Here is a 13954-nt window from a genome sequence, read left to right as displayed (position 1 = left end):
ACATGAGGAAGAAGGGAAGAGCAAAGAAATAAAAATGAATTCTCATACTGCACCCTCAACCTAGCAGACCCCAATGTCTATCGCTGAAGCAGGAAACTGAGAATGTAAGAATTGCCCCAAATATATCGTCTGGAAGAAGAAGAAGAAGGGAACAACTGGCTTAGGAGCTCATAATCCCCCAAAACTGCCAGAGAGACAATTTAGAGAATTCCGTTTTAGAGCTGCCACGATTACATTCTCTCACCTGCAACTCCTCTTGCATCTTTTCCTCCTCCTGAGTCAGCAAGAAACCCTCGGCCAGGGCCACCGCCTGGGAGCTGCTCTCCGCTCCACACTCCCGCACCCATTGCTCCATCTCTGGGGGAAGGACAGCCAGGAACTGCTCCAGGAGCACCAGGTCCAGCATCTGAGCCTTGCTGTGTTTTTCCGGCTGCAGCCACTGACAGCAAAGGCGGTGAAGTTGAGAGCAAACATCTCGGGGACTCTTCCCCTCCTGGAACTCCACTTTTCTGAAGTCACAGCATTGAACCTCTGAACTCCTGGCTGTTGTTTCTTGGCTCTTCTGCCCAAGACTTGCCCCATTCTTCCCACAGCTCCCAGGCTGAGTAACTGGAGGGCCTTTCCCAACGTCTGCATGTGCTTGCCACTGTCCCTCCATCTTCTCTCTGGTCTTCAAAGCTGCCAAGGCCATTCAATCCTCTTCCCTCACAAGGTCCTTCAGTCTCCGGAGGAATCAGGAAAGACTTCTATCTTACATATGTGAAATGGAAAACAAGTGAAACTTCCAGAATTACAGCTTGACCAACTGAGCAGCCACAAAAACCCACATAAGAAATTCTTAGGAACCTACCAATATCTGGGAAGAGGGAGGGACATCTTAGTAGGCAGCCCCAGCTCTTGCTGGCTGAGAGCCCAAAATAAACACAGATAAGCACTTTGGCAGTAAGTCTCACAAACCTAGGCAATGCAAGCAGGCTTCCTACTTCTGCAAGTTGGTTTCTGTTAATTCCTGAACGTGAACAATAATGTTGACTTCTGCAACCAGGGCGTGGCACCAGCAGTCTCTTTATCCTCAGGCGAGGATCCCAATGAGCAACAGCTGCTCACAATCAACTCCTGTATTTTTCCTCCTTTGTCCTTTACGCTGAGTAGACCTAAGCCTGCTTGCCTCTTGATATAACTCCCGAATACTTTTAGGAACATTCCCTTTGATCCAATGCTCTGCCGCCACCTGGTGGCCAACCAGTCTCTCCTCGCCCTGCTCGGCGTCGACACCCTGTCCACCTCCTCCAAGCCCGACTCATCAGCCCCCTTGCGGTCGGAGTCTGGCGACAGCTCTAACAACTCCTGCCGGGCCACAACAGAAACCTATGTTTAAGCCTGTCAAGATCCTTCTGAATCTTGAGCCTATCTTCTAATCTAAAATGTTGGCTTGTTCTGCAAATTTGATGAGTTCTCCTGCTATCCCCTCATTCAAAATTTGTTTATGAAGATGACTGGGCCTGAGAAAGAAGCTTGAGGTATCTCGCTGCATGCTTCCCTCCACAAGATGTACTGTTTGTTGCATTGAGGACTGCGCTCATTGAGTGCAGTTGGTCAGCTGGTGACAAATCCATTTGGTGGTGGTGTTATCTATCCCACATTTATCTATCTTACAAAAAAAATAGGCTGTGGTCAACTTTTGTCAACTGTCATCTTACAAACTCAAAGTCTTCTATACCCCATTACTGATGTGGTAATTTAGTCATTTTATCAAAGAGTTGACTGGTTCAATCCCGTGTTATCTTTTACAAAAGATACCCAATAGAAACCATTAGGTTACAGGCAAAGATAAAAAGTGAAAGGAACCTGATTGAAGAGGTCATAATGAGTAATTAGATAACCAATTGTATGAAGATATGTCCACCTTCAAGGAATGTACAAGAATGTACAGAGCTCATGTCCTGGGATACTTGCAAGATGCAAACCTCCTTGGATGGGAAGAGGGAAGGGAGACTGCAGACTTTCACCGTCTTCATCTCTCCACTTCGTGGCTGCAGATTGCAGTCCCTAGAGATGCAGAAGGAGAACTGGAGGAGACCGTAACAGGATCTCTGGATCTTAATGGTCTGGATCTGAGAAAGAAGGCAGGAAGAGGAACAGCTGCTGCCTTGGCAAGACATCTGAGTCAGCTCAGGAGTTCATGGCTTCTATGATGGCTATGGACCTAACTCAGTTAATTCAAGACCCACCCATAATGGGGGACGCATGCTCGACCTGATTTTTGTCTCTGGGCAGTGGATGAATGATCTAGATTTAGGGGATATTTCTATCCAACCCTTGTCATGGTCGGATCATTTCCTCATCAGGCTTGACTTCCATACTACTACCCCTCACCGCAGGGAGGCGGAACCGACTAGATGGTTCCGCCCCAGGCACCTGATGGACCCTGAAAGGTTCCTGATGGAGCTTGGGACTTTTCCTGAATCCCTTGCTCACAACTCAACCGAAGCCCTACTGGAAACCTGGAATAGGGCGGCCACAGGGGCTTTGGATCGTGTTGTGCCTTTGCGGCCTCTGACCCGGTGTCGATCCCAGGTAGCCCCCTGGTTTACCAAGGAGCTCCAGGAGATGAAATGCCGGAAAAGATGTCTAGAGAGTGGTTGGAGGACCCGCCGGTCCGAATCTGATCGAACACTAGTAAGAATTCATATTAAATCCTACTTAGTGGCAATAAAAGCGGCAAAACGGCAACATTTTTCCGCTCTTATCGCGTCCGCAGATAACTGCCCAGCCACCCTGTTTAGGGTGACCCGCTCCTTACTTAACCAAGGAGCTGGGAAAGACCCCTTGCAGGGTAGGGCTGAAGAATTTGTTCAGTATCTGCAGGATAAAATCGCTCAGATCCGGACAGGCTTAGACTCTGACTGGGTACATTCGGGCAAGTCGACGGGGATGAATCTTGTGGAGACCATCTGGGATGAGTTTGATCCTGTGACCCCTGAGGACATGGACAGGATTATGGGGAGACTCAGTGCTGCCACTTGTGTGCTGGACCCGTGTCCCTCCTGGTTAGTCTCAGCTGCCCGGGAGGTGACACGAGGCTGGCTCCAGGCGATTACCAATGCTTCATTGAGAGAGGAGTTCTTTCCCACCACCTTGAAGGAGGTGGTGGTGAGGCCCCTCCTTAAGAAGCCTTCCCTGGACCCAGCTTCTTTAGCCAACTATCGGCCGGTCTCCAACCTTTGTTTGTAGCAAAGGTTGTTGAGAGTGCGGTAGCACGTCAGCTTCCCCAGTCCCTGGATGAAGCTGCCTACCTGCATCCGTTTCAGTCGGGTTTCAGGCCTGGATACAGCACGGAGACGGCATTGGTCGCGTTGGTTGATGATCTCTGGTGGGCCCGGGACAGGGGCTGCTCCTCTGTCCTGGTCCTATTAGATCTCTCAGCGGCTTTCAATACCATCGACCATGGTATCCTACTGTGACGACTCAGGGGGTTGGGAGTGGGGGGCACCGTTTTACAGTGGTTCTCCTCCTATTTGTCGGATTGGTCACAGTTTGTGTTGACTGGAGGGCAAGGATCGACCCCAAGGTGCGTCACTTGTGGGGTGCCCCAGGGGTCGGTTCTCTCACCCCTCCTGTTCAACATATATATGAAACCACTGGGTGAGATCATCCGTGGTTTTGAGATACGGTATCATCAATATGCTGATGATACCCAACTTTTCATCTCTACCCCAGACCACCCAAACGATGCCCTCGACGTGATGTCCCGATGCCTGGAGGCTGTGCGGATCTGGATGGGGAGGAACAGGCTCAAGCTCAATCCCTCCAAGACAGAGTGGCTGTGGTTTCCGTCATCCCGATTTGTGCATCTTGTTCCATCTTTGATGATAGAGGGAGAAATTTTAGCCCCCTCAGAAAGGGCCCGCAATCTGGGCGTCCTCTTGGATACGTGGCTTAGTTTAGAAGAACACCTGATGGCTGTGACCAGGGGGGCCTTTTACCAGGTTCGCCTGGTACGTCAGTTGCGCCCCTTCCTGGATCGGGATGCTCTGTGCACAGTCACTCATGCCCTTGTCCTTTCTCGCCTGGACTACTGTAACACGGGGCTGCCCTTGAAGAGCACCCGGAAGCTTCAACTGGTCCAGAATGCGGCTGCGCGGGTTATCATGGGGGCACCTAGGTGCTCCCATGTTACACCCTTTTTAGGCGGCCTGCACTGGTTGCCGGTTGTCTTCCGGGTGCGATTCAAGGTACTAATTATGACCTTTAAAGCGCTCCATGGCTTAGGCCCAGGGTACCTGCAAGACCACCTACTGCCACCGGTAGCCTCCCATCGTCCAGTGCGATCCCACAGAGTTGGCCTTTTCAGGGTGCCGTCGGCCAGACAGTGTCAGCTAGCGACCCCCAGGGGAGAGCCTTCTCTGTGGGAGCGCCTTCCCTCTGCAATGAGCTGCCCCCGGAGCTTCTTATAATCCCCGACCTCCGGTCCTTCCGACGCGCCCTAAAAAGTTGGCTTTTCCAGCAAGCCAGCCTGGCCTGAACAAAAGAAAATAGTATTGATCACTGTTAATTTTAATTCGATTTTTAAAAAAATGTATTGTCAATTTTAATTGGGTTTGGGATATTCCTTTTTTTTAAAACTTTTATATTATCTGTTTCTTTTAATTGTTGTACGCCGCCCTGAGTCCTTGGGAGATGGGCGGCATATAAATCTAATAAATCTCAATCTAAATCTCAAGCCTGATAGGATGACCAGAGGCTGGGATGAGATAGGATGGGAGAAAAGAGGGGGAGGGAAAGGGGGAGGAGGAAAGTCAGGACAATTGTCTGGCCAGTTCAGCTTACTTTCCTGTGAAAATGAACCTTCTGAAAATTCCAGCTGCAGAATGATGGATAGGCTGGAAGCAAAAGCTTTCCCTGGCCGGGAATCGAACCCGGGCCGTGGCGGTGAGAGCGCCAAATCCTGACCACTAGACCACCAGGGAAGGACAAAGTGGCTGTCATTCCTCCAGCTTCTCCTTGGAAGGGATATCAACTCCGACAGCAGGAAAGGATCCCAGTCAAGGGAGTGTCACGCTGTAAGGGCTGGATTGATGCAACGGAAGCATCTCCTGCCACAGAGATGGAGGCTTTGGCGTCCTCTCTCCTTTTCTTTACCTCTGCAGAATGTGAAGCCATAAAACTGTTAAGGCCTTTATTCTCTTGTTTTTTGCTCAGGACAATTAATCTTCTTTGGTCAATGGCTTAAAAGCATCCTCTGCTTCCTTATTTCCTTTTGGATAAGGGAGAAAAGAAAATGGGTGCTTCTGGTTCTTTGTATATGTTTGTGTGTGTGTGGTATTTCCCACATTTATTTGGATCTCGGAATGGCTGTGGTGCTGAGCAAAAGATGTGTTTCTGCCTGGTTTCGAACCAGGGACCTTTTGCGTGTGAGGCAAACGTGATAACCACTACACTACAGAAACCAGAGGTATGGGTGTGTTCAACTGGTATGCCCATATCTTTATTCCAGACTGTTATTTCCACAATAGGATAGGTTAAAGGATTGTTATACCCCTCCAGAGCACAGAGCTCATGAAGCAGATGGCTAAATATTAAAATCTGTCAGAAAATAATAGAGAAGGTAGCCTCTGCAGTTCTAAGATAAAGAACCCAATAGATAAACATTCTGTCACCTCCCATCGATTATTGGTCAATTCATCAAACAGGCCATCCCTGGGTGGGCTCGAACCACCATCCTTCTGGTTAACAGCCAGACGCGCTAACCCATTGCGCCACAGAGACCTGGCACAGGCCTCCCTCTCGTCTCTCTCCACTTGAGCATCCATAGCTGGGCTGGCTAGAGAGCAGTAAGATACCTTGGTCACGAGACGCAGCGTGTTCCTCTCTCCCGCCATCAGATGGGAAAAGAGAAACCCTGGATGTAAATATTGCTTCTCTCAAGACAGACTCTCAACAGCTGTGCCAGTGGTGTAGGGGCATCATGCAGGGTTTCCAACCTTGAGACCCGGGTTCGAGTCCCGGCTGGCGCATGTCTCCTTCTTCCTTTTGCTCTTCTAGGATGTACAGGCAGCATCACCACATGAAGTTTTGATCCCGGATTCTGTTTTCATTGAGAGAAAAAGAGCCACATTCGTGGTGGCTGCCATGGACCTCATGTTGCATTTTCAGCAGGAATGACAAATGTAGAAATAATTTCCTGAGATCCCCATTCTTGGCAGTGGGGGTGCGATTCGAATTCAGGCATAGGGAGCATAGGGCAGTCACAGTTCAGCCCTTTTGCCACCCAGCCATCATACAAAGGGAAGGTTGGAGTGCATCACATCAGACATGTCACTAAAAGCCCAAATCATGAAACTGTGACTCATCCACTTTGGCCATGTCTTGAAGGAGAATTCACCGGACAAAGTTGTTACGTTTGGAAGAGTTACTGGCAAAAGGAAACCAGGCCATCGAAGAACTCTGTGGCTGGACACCATCAAAGCTGAGTTGTCAACCTAATTTTCAAAGCACCTGAAGGCCAGACAAGGAATAATTGTTGGAGACTGATTGAGGAGAGTTTCAACCTAAAAACAAGGAGAAATTTTCCGACAGTGGGAACAATCAACCAATGGAACAGAAGTTGCCTTCAGAATTGTGGGTGCTCCATCACTGGAGGCTTTCAAGAAGAGGCTGGACTGCCATCTGTTAGAAATGGTGTAGGGTCTTCTGCTTGAGTGGGGGTTGGACGTTGACCTCTACAAGGTCCCTTCCAACTCTGTTATTCTATTCTAACTTTGAACTGACACTAGCCACAGCATAGAAAATCTCAAAGAAGTACAAGATTGGAATATGTGGAGAGACGTGGCCCATAGAATTGCTAAGTGTCTGATTTGACTGAATGGGTAACATCATCACCACAAAGGGTAGGATACCTGCAGCTTTTCAACAGCCAAACCCCATGACTCTTTGTGTGGCTCAGCAATACCTGTTCTGACCCCCTTTGTCCCACACCAACACACACTCCAAGCCAAAGATAAGTTACGGCATTTAATTAACAGACAGACAGGTCCTTGGCAGCAAACCGGCACAGACAAGCTTGGGCAGCAATCCAGCACAGATAAGGCTTGGCAGCAATCCAGCCTGCCAAGCTCACCATATTGTTCTCCGACATTAATTGACTTCTGCAAGAGGGGCGTGTGCACAAGCAGCCTTTTTATAGTCTGGAGAGGAGCCTAATGACCACCAGCTGAGTGCAATTACCTCCTGTACTTGTGCAACTGTTCCTGATGCCTATCAGCTCTTCGATTCTGGGCATCCAGGAACAACTCGCTGCTGGCTTCTGGATCACTCTCCCTTGTCTCCTCCACACTGGTCCAAGGCTCAGGCGCCTCCTGGTGGCCAACCAGTCTCTCTGCGCCCTGCTCAGAGTCGGAACCCTGTCCAGGGTCCTCCACATCCTCCAAAGCCGACTCATAGGGCCCCTCGCTGTCAGAATCTGGTGGCAGCTCCAACGGCTCCTGCTGGGCCACAACAATACCATTCCACCTCAACCTACTTAAAGTGCTGACACCCACCTGTCCCCCCCACCCAGTGGATCATAGGCAGATTTTTACCCTCCGAGTCTCTTGCAATTTCTGCAGTTGTCTATGGTGACTCTCAATCATCCAGGTCATGGTTATCCCAAAGCTGCTTTTTCAGGAGGCAACTGGACTTCCTTGTTTTTCTCTGAAGACTTTTTGCTTTTCCTCCAAGAAGCTTCTTCAACTCTGACTGAATGGCGGGGAATGGAATGTCAGCAAGGAATTTTAATCCTTCCATTCCCCACCATCCAATCAGAGCTGAAGAAGCTTCTTGAAGGAGAAGCGAAACGTCTTCAGAGGAAAACAAGGAAGTCCAGTTGCCTCCTGAAAAAAAGCAGCTTTGGGAATCCCTGCAGTCATCATCTGCCTTTTCTGAAGGTCCAAGGGAGGCTGGTTGCATGGAGACCTTGTCAATCCTACCAGAGGACCGGAGGGTGGAGAGGGATAGGGAGGCAAGAGAAAGGGAAGCCAGGGGAATTTCCTGGCCAATTCAGCCTATCCTGCCATGAAAATGAGCCTCCCTGAAAATTCCACCTGAAGGAAGTTGGATGGTTTGGAAGCAAAAGCTTTCCCTGGCCGGGAATCGAACCCGGGCCGCAGCGGTGAAAGCGCTGAATCCTGACCACTAGACCACCAGGGAAGGACAAGGTGGCTCTTGTCTCTCCAGCTTCTTCTTGGGTGGGGCATCAGCTCCAGCCTCGGGTTCTGCAAGCTTGAAGGTTGGGAAGAAAGCAGGAGTCTCCCTTCCTTTGAGACCTTCACTTTCTCCCTGCTTGGAAACCCCCCAACTGTTGGTGGCCTGCAGAGAGACCCCCTGCCCCACCCACCCAGGTTTTCAGGCAGAGGCGCCAGGAGGGGTGGAGACGCTTCCTCAAAACCTTCTCACAGCACCCATCAATGTCAAGGTTGTTAGGCCTGCTACCTTCCAGCTGACTTGCTGCACATGGCATCTCCCTGGTGGCCTAGAGGACGAGAGTGCCAGGCCTGGAAGCCACCTTTTGCACTGAGCCTTCAGGCCTGCCACACTGAATGCTATGGGGAAATGGAAGGGGGGAATTATATGGCACATTGGAGAGATATATAGTCAAAATATATATCAGAGAGCCAAGGACATCTTGCCCTGCACCTCAAGTAGCAGGACTAGGAGGCATCTCCAGTTAGGACAGTGACTGATTGGGACACATGGGTGCTGGGCAGGGACTTGAACTTTCATTTGGGTGGGGAAAGCCTGGAATGTTTCAGATTTGGGATTTCCCAGATGTGCCAATATGTCATCTCTGATAAAATGGAACTTTGAGGAACTTCAGGCCTTGGTGTCTTCTTTTGTTGGGGAGTTACTTGGAACCCTGACAGAGAGGCTTATACACTTTCTCCAACATCCCAGAGGAAAATGGCCAACTTGATGCCCAGAGTCTCCCATCAAGTTGGAAGAGCCCTCATCACCACCACATCAAGCATGGGACGAGGAAAGCCCCACCCTCACCCAAAAATGTATCAGCTTGGAAGCTCTCTCGGAATGAGGGAATTCTGGGGCCTCCTTTTCCAGATTGGATTAGAAGCCGGCTATTTCCTGTACTTGCTTGGAGCTTCGAATGGCTGCAATGCAGAGAAAAGATCTGTTTCTGCTTTGGTTTTGTGTGTCTTTTTTATTATTATTGTTGTGTGTATTAAATATATATATAACAGAGAGATACAAAGTGTGTGTGTGGGGGGGGAAATATAGTTAGGATAGATTAGCACAGGTAAGGGAATAAGAAATGATACTAAATTACCACCTATTAAATGAAATAATAAATGTATAAGAATGATAAATGTTAAAACACTTGTAACCAAACGACATGCTGTATGTGATGATGGTTTTCTTTTCTTTTTTGTGTTTTCTTTCTTTTTTGTTTTTGTTTTTCCATTGTTGTGTCTATGTGTTGTCTATGTAACAAAACAAAAAAACGGGGGGGAAAAAGAAACATAAAAAAAAAGAAAAAAGAAACAGCGGACTGGCATACGGTGCCTCTGCCAAAGAAAACAGAGCTCAAGCTCCATTTTGGCTGGTAGAGGATTGCAGGAGGCAGTCGCAGCCAAAAACAGAGCTTGGGAGGCTGTTTTCATTGGCAGGGAGCTTGGGCCGCCACAGACGTCCCTCACATGTGTGGCTTTGAGCTGTACATGCCCACCTTTGCCATGTCCACTCCACCACCACCCCAGCCCAGGTCAAACACAACCCTGCTGTGGCCCTCAATGAAATTGAGTTTGACACCCCTGGAACGGAAGCTATGAAAGTCAAAGAGAACCCTGGCATCAGATATGAGGACGGTGTCATTGAGGGTACCAAGGTCGGATCTGAGACTTGGGGCTCTTTATCTCCTGCTGTAAATTTAGGTCTTTGAGCAAATTAGTTTCCCCTCAACTTCTCCACTTGTTCTCCTGTTAGGTGGCTGTTTCAAGCTAGCATGAGAATCCAAAACCTTCAAGTAGACCCCTCCAAACATCTCATGCTTGTAATTTGCAATCGACCCAAAGTTCATTAAATATATGACTCAAAAACAATCAAGTTAACACTATTTAGTTAATTTAATCTCAGGTTTTGGGTAAATGTAAAAAACAAAATCTATTTTAGCCTTTGTCTGGGTCCTGACCACTCCAGAGAAAACCAGAATTTGGGACCTTCATTGGAGAAGCATTTGCATGTCCTTTTGCAGGACTTTTAAATCATAGTTCCTTTCCAGAGTTCTTCCTCTGAAGGTTCTTCCATACCCTTTAAAGGTTTGTGGTGAGGATTCTGTGATATGTTCTCAGTTCAAATTTAGTTACTTTCATCCACATGAAACTCCTGTGTAAAAATTGCAGCACTTTCCAATATGGAGATATCTACCACCATTCCTGGAACGATTGTCCTATTTCCCCGGGTTCCAAAAATCCCTGGACCGGGAGGCGCTCACAACAGTCACTCACGCCCTTGTGACCTCAAGACTGGACTACTGCAATGCGCTCTACATGGGGCAGACCTTGAAGAGTATTCGGAGACTTCAACTCGTCCAGAACGCAGCCGGGCGAGTGATTGTGGGTGCACCTCGGTACACCCACGTTACACCTATCCTCCGCGAGCTGCACTGGTTACCGATCAGTCTCCGGATACGCTTCAAGGTGCTAGTCATAACTTATAAAGCCCTTCACGGTATTGGATCTGGGTACTTGAGAGACCGCCTGCTGCCAATTACCTCCCACAGACCCATTAGATCTCACAGGGTTGGCCTCCTCCGGGTTCCATCTAGTAGCCAATGCCATCTGGCTACTACCCGGGGGAGGGCCTTCTCTGTGGCAGCGCTGGCCCTCTGGAATGAGCTCTCCGCAGGGATTCGGACCCTCACCTCTCTCCAGGCCTTCCAAAAAGCCGTCAAAGCCTGGCTTTGCCGGCAGGCGTGGGGGTGATGAGTTCCCTCCCCTCTCGACTTGTATGGCTGTGCGACTCTTGCTTATTTTAATTATTTGTATTTCGTTTTTATATTCCCCTTTTCCCTCTTTTGAATTGTTCGCCGCCCTGAGTCCTCCCAGAGAAGGGCGGCATATAAATAATAAAATTCAATTCAATTCAATTCAATTCTGGTCTGAAGGGAGAAATGCCGATCAACTTTTCTCTACCTTAGACACAGCATGGATATATTGTTCAGATGGAGTTCAACCAAACAATTGGGTAATTATTAATATTGCATTAATTAACTAATAGGCAGGACACATTGCTGACAGGGCAGTTAATTTCTATTATCTCCATTGTTACTTTATCTTTGCAAATTCCTACTTAGCAAAACCGCAATTATGATTTAGGATTCATCTTGTTCTGATCTGGATTAGAAAGGTAATTTATGTGGGCATATCGAAGTAGGTTTGGTATTTGATTTGATTTATTCCCGGAAGACTCAGGGCAGCTAACAATAAGGGGAGGGGGTACAAAAATATAAATAGAAAGCAATTTAAAATACAACAGTCGAACCTCGGATGGGGCTGGATAATTCAATAGCCCCAGGCCTGCCGGAACAGCCAGGTCTTAATTGCTTTGTGGAAGGCCGGAAGGGTAGTAAGGGTCCGGATCTCAATGGGGAGATCGTTCCAGAGGGTCGGAGCAGCCACAGAGAAGGCCCTCCCGCGGGGAGTCGCCAGCCGACATTGGCCAGAAGATGGAATTTGGAGGAGGCCCAGTCTGTGGGATCTAATAGGTCTTTGGGAGGTGACTGATCTGATACCATGCAGGGCTTTAAAAGTAACGACTAGCACCTTGAAGCGTGTCCGGAGACCAATGGGCAGCCAGTGCAGCTCGCGGAGGATAGGTGTAACGTGGGTGTACCGAGGTGCACCCACAATCGCTCGCGCGGCTGCATTCTGGACAAACTGAAGTCTTCGAACATTCTTCAAGGGCAGCCCCATGTAGAGCGTGTTACAGTAGTCCAGTCTTGAGGTGACGAGGGCGTGAGTAACTATCCGAAGGGCCTCCCGGTCCAGATAGGGTCACAATTGGTGCACCAGGCGAACCTGGGCAAAGGTCCCCTGGTCACAGTCGACAGATGATGTTCTAGAGTCAGCTGTGGATCCGGGAGGACTCCAAAATTGTGCACCCTCTCTGAGGGGCGTATAATTTCACCCCCCAGGCTGAGAGGAATAGCTGGACCATCTTTGGGAGGGAGCATCAATAGCCACTTGGTCTTGTCGGGATTGAGCGCAAGCTTGTTCGTTCCCATCCAGACCCTGACAGCCTCCAGGCACTGGCACATCACTTCTACCGCTTCACTGAGTTGGCACAGGGCAGACAGATACAATTATGTATCGTCCACATATTGATGGTATTTGACCTGGGTACTTGAGAGACTGCCTACTGCCAATTACCTCCAATAGACCGATTAGATTCCACAGATTAGGCCTCCTCCAAATTCCACCCACTGGCCAATGCCAATTGGCGACCACCCGGAGGAGGGCCTTTTCTGTGGCTGCTCTGGCCCTTTGGAATGAGCTCCCCGTGGAGATTCAGACCCTCACCACCCTCCAGGCCTTCCGCAAAGCCCTTAAAACCTGGCTGTTCCGACAGGCCTGGGGCTAATAAGTTTTTGTCCCCCCTCGAATGGTATGGTTGTTGAGTGTTTTAAATTGTGGTATTGTTTTGTTCGTGTTCTTTTTTCTTATTTGTACCCCACCACCAGCCCCGACTTGGTTGTGAGCCACCCTGAGTCCCTCCGGGCAATAGGGCGGCATAGAAATATAATAAACTCAACTTAATCCCGTGCCGGCGTATATCACCCAGCGGCTTCATGTAGATGTTAAATAGGAGGGGGGACAGGACCGAACCCTGCGGCACCCCGTAATTGAGGGGCCTAGGGGTCGATCTCTGCCCTCCGACCAACATCGACTGCAACCTGTCCGAGAGGGAGGAGAACCACAAAAGGATGGTGCCTCCCACTCCCATCTCCCGCAACCATCGCAGAAGGATACCATGGTTGATGGTATCGAAGGCCACTGAGAGGTCAAGAAGCACAAGGATAGAGGAGTGACCCCTATCCCTGGCTCGCCAGAGATCATCGATCAGTGCAACCAAAGCAGTTTCCGTGCTGTAACCAGGCCTGAAACCGGACTGAAAGGAATCCAGATAATCGGTTTCATCCAAGGACCGTCGGAGTTGAAAGGCCACCACTTTCTCAACAACCTTCCCAACAAAGGGGAGGTTGGAGACTGGACGATAGTTACTCAAAATGGCTGGATCCAGAGAAGGTTTCTTCAGGAGGGGTCTCACCACCGCATCCTTTAGGAGGTGAGGAAAGGAACCCTCCCGGAGAGAGGCGTTAACTATCGTCTAGATCCAGCCACGTGTCACCTCCTTGCTGGTCGAGACCAGCCAGGAGGGACACGAGTCCAATATACAGGTGGAGGCGCTCACCGCTCCCATGGCCTTGTCCACTTCCTCAGGAACGACAAGTTGAAACTCACTCCATAAATTTCGCTCAAGACCTTCCCAAGGTGGCGCAGTGGTTAAATGCAGCACTGCAGGCTACTGCTAGATCAGCAGGTCAGCGGTTCAAATCTCACCGGCTCAGGGTTGACTCAGCCTTCCATCCTTCCGAGGTGGGTAAAATGAGGACCCAGATTGTTGGGGGCAATATGCTGACTTTCTGTAAACCGCTTAGAGAGGCCTGAAAGGCCTATGAAGCGGTATATAAGTCTACTGCTATTGCTATTTCGAAGAAGGTTTCCCCCGGTACTTCGGCTGGTACCGTGCAATTGGAGTCCAAATCTGTCCGAATCCGAGCGACTTTATTTATTTATTTGAAATATCATTCAAATGGACCCTTGCATGAGATTTTAGACAACTATTTGTATTGAAGCACTTCCTGCACTCCCTGCATTGATAGGACTGCTTCTCTCTCTGTAAC

At 49.2% G+C, this 13954-nt stretch overlaps 5 non-coding genes across 5 annotated transcripts; 1 reads left to right on the top strand and 4 right to left on the bottom strand.

Moving 5' to 3' along the window:
* Positions 1-4898: 4898 nt before the first annotated feature.
* TRNAE-CUC lies at positions 4899-4970 on the bottom strand. The gene has a single exon. It is a non-coding gene; the product is annotated as a tRNA-Glu (tRNA).
* A 407-nt stretch (positions 4971-5377) lies between these two features.
* On the bottom strand, positions 5378-5450 carry TRNAV-CAC. Its single transcript has one exon. It is a non-coding gene; the product is annotated as a tRNA-Val (tRNA).
* Positions 5451-5695: 245 nt separating this feature from the next.
* TRNAN-GUU lies at positions 5696-5769 on the bottom strand. Its single transcript has one exon. It is a non-coding gene; the product is annotated as a tRNA-Asn (tRNA).
* Positions 5770-5946: 177 nt separating this feature from the next.
* TRNAG-UCC lies at positions 5947-6017 on the top strand. Its single transcript has one exon. It is a non-coding gene; the product is annotated as a tRNA-Gly (tRNA).
* Positions 6018-8115: 2098 nt separating this feature from the next.
* TRNAE-UUC lies at positions 8116-8187 on the bottom strand. Its single transcript has one exon. It is a non-coding gene; the product is annotated as a tRNA-Glu (tRNA).
* Positions 8188-13954: the final 5767 nt, after the last annotated feature.

This window comes from Thamnophis elegans, chromosome 2 (assembly GCF_009769535.1).
Source record: "Thamnophis elegans isolate rThaEle1 chromosome 2, rThaEle1.pri, whole genome shotgun sequence".
Taxonomy (NCBI): domain Eukaryota; kingdom Metazoa; phylum Chordata; class Lepidosauria; order Squamata; family Colubridae; genus Thamnophis; species Thamnophis elegans.
This window is presented reverse-complemented; position numbering and strand designations above follow the sequence as displayed.